Raw genomic sequence first — 3,013 nt, forward strand, 5'->3', positions numbered from 1 at the left:
GTCCACAGACACTCTGTGCCCATCATGGCCGCAGGGCAGTGGCTCGCACAGCACACCCCCCATCCCATGATGCCAGGTTATATGTTGTTGGCCTTCACCCCACCTGCCTCCTAGGCTGGCGCTGAATCTGGGCAATTGTCAGCCTTGGCATTGAGGAAGCCCCACAGCCCATTCCCAGCAGCTGGGAGGTTCCAGAAATGCCCTCCAAGCCCGGCAGTCATCACAGCTGGTCTGTTTAGGAGTGGAGCTGTCTGTCTGTCCATCTGTCCTGGCCCCAGCAAAGGCCCCTCTGCAGGGTGGAGACCCAGGGCTCAGGGACAGTGGACAAGCCAGCATGGACTAAAGACACTCAGGCTCCGAAGTGACCTTAAGGAAGGAAAAAACAATGTCCACTCCCCTCGCTGGGCTCCCTCCCTGAGGCCAAAGGAGCAGTGGGGCCATGGGGACTCAGGGCTGGTGGCAGCAGGAAGGTAAACATCAGGGAGAAGGTTCCCAGGCTAAGTCGTTAGTGAGGGGGCGCTGCTGGGGGTGGTCGGGTGAGAGGATGAGCCACGGAGGAAGGGGCACAGGCAGACTCCTGGCCCCTGGCCCTCAGAGCCTGGGGAGTTGGGGTGGGGGCGAGTTGGGGTGAGAGAGACTGAAGGTGAGCTGACCATCAGGCCGCCAGGCTGGTGCAGCGGACCTGCCAGGAGGCCACTGTGACAACCAGGGAGAGGTGACAGCCGCTCAGAGCAGGGCAGGGCAGAGGGGCGAACGGCCAGATGCCCTGTGGGCAAGAAGGTGGGGCCGCCTGCAGGGGGCGGCTGTCAAGGAGGCAGGCGGTCCTCAGGGTTTGGGCCAACCTCCCGGAGGAATAGAGCTGGCCTGGGCTGAGTCGAGTGGGTTCGGAGCCTGTAGGACATGATGGGCTGGTCATGTCTGTGGATGTCTGGGGGGTGTTGACCAGGCATTTGGACTGGAGTCTGGCTGCCTGGCAGGGGTCCCAGTTCACAGGGTGGAGGGTGGCAGCCCGTCACCCAGGGCTCAGGGAAAGGTAAGCAGCAGGGGTGTGGGGCAGTGCACCCCCAAGGACCAGGCCCAGTGTGTGTGGCCAGGACGGCTCTTGCACAGACCATGGGGGGCTGACCCCGCCTGGGGATGGTCCCAGCTCTGTTCCTCGGATCCTCTAAGGCTCCTAGATTTCAGGGGCACTTTGGCAGCTAAATTCACACTCCTGCACTTTGATCAGGGGCTTCCCAAGTGGCTAAGATGTGAAGAATATGCCTGCCAATACAGGAAACATGAGACGAGGGACACAAGAGACATAATCTGCCCTGGGTGGGGAAGATCCCCTGGAGAAGGGCACAGCAACCCACTCCTGTATTCTTGCCTGGAGAATCGAATGGACAGAGGATCTGGCGGGCTACGGTCGATGGGGTCACAAAGGGCTTGACATGACTGGGTGACTTAGCACACACATACACGCTTAAATCAGTTGCTTCCTTGGTGTCCCATCCTCCTTAGGATCAGGACCAGCTGACCTCACTAGTACAGGGCCCCCAGCGGTCCGGGGAGAAGGCTCACTAGAGAGGGGCAATACGCAGGGCCCCAGACCCGGAAGGACTCTTCCAGGTTTCTTGTCTCTGAGGTAGGCCACGACAGGCTTCCCTGGAAGGATCGAGGTGAGGGTCCAGTGGCCAACAGGTGGGGAGCCCTGGGCACTCACCGGAACATGGCGATAATGGGGACACGCGGGCCTGGCTGTGAGTGGCGTGTGTCAGGCCACTGGTCCTCACAGCTGGGCATGAGGCACTGTTAACCTCCCCCTCTAAACAGAGGCACAGAGATCACCAGGCAAGAAGTAGCTGCAGTGGGGTCCAGCCCAGGTGGCCACACCAGGACAGACACCCGGGCCCCACGGCCCTCTGTGCGCACCAGGCACCTCCGTGCGCACCAGGCACCCTCAGGCAGTACTCTCTGCTGGGGCTTCCTCTCTCCTGAATTTTCAGCTGCTCTTCACGTTCCTGCATCACTGAAGCTGAGAGTCCTCTCTAACAGACACACAGTTTCCCACACAGGTGTGTTTAGCCATGACGGTGCAGGCCACACGGACGGTGTCTGGGAGCCAAGGGACTAGAGGATGATTGTTTGTGGGTCTAGGTGTCACAAGCTGACGGTTAGAACTCAAAGCTTGGGGAGCTTAAAAGTTGCCCAAAGTCACACGGCAAGCAGGAAGGGCTGGGGTAGACCCCCACCACTGCTGCCCCCAGACCCACGGCCAGGGCCAGACTGGTGCGTGTCCTGGGTGGTGATGGGGCAGGAGATGAGTCAGCACTGGGCTCTGTGAAGCTCAGTCTCACAGACTTAATTTGTGTTCAAACGAGATCTGGATAAGTGTTGCTCCCCTGAAAGAGGGGTGAGCCCTGGTGTGTCAGAGGGGTGAACACAAGGGTCTCCTCATTCGCAATGCTCCCCCATTGATACATTTTAGCCAGTGAGACCCAAGAAAAGTCTACCAGGAGGTCTTGGCAAACTGTGGTTTCCCTGATACAGGCCTTCTTCCATCCCCCACACATCAACCCTGCCTAATTCTGTCTCCAGAAAGCAGATGGGATGGCTGGTGCCACTGCAGCCATCTAGTATTAATGAGGTAAAGGTCAAGAATACGGTAGACTTCAGCGACAATGGCACTGAGCTGTGAACTACGCATAACAATGGTCTATCTCTAATTTTCACAATGCGATTTTTTTTTTAAAGAAACCTATTTGTTTAAGCTATTCCATGTTTCTCCCCACCACTAACTTGCAGCAAAGCACACCAGACAAGAGGTGGCTCTATTCCATTGGCCCCACTTGAGGAGATTCAGAGTCAGTCTTATCTTCATGACCCTCCTGAATCAAAAATACAAACAAGGTCTCCAAGATAAGGGCAGATGGGCTGGGTCTCCAAGTCACTGCCTTGGAGATTCTTCTTGCCTTACTCAGCCTGTAGCGGACCACTTGCCCTAGCAGGTGCCGCATGAAAGCCCTCTAGA

This window comes from Ovis aries, chromosome 1, assembly GCF_016772045.2.
Source record: "Ovis aries strain OAR_USU_Benz2616 breed Rambouillet chromosome 1, ARS-UI_Ramb_v3.0, whole genome shotgun sequence".
Lineage (NCBI taxonomy): Eukaryota > Metazoa > Chordata > Mammalia > Artiodactyla > Bovidae > Ovis > Ovis aries.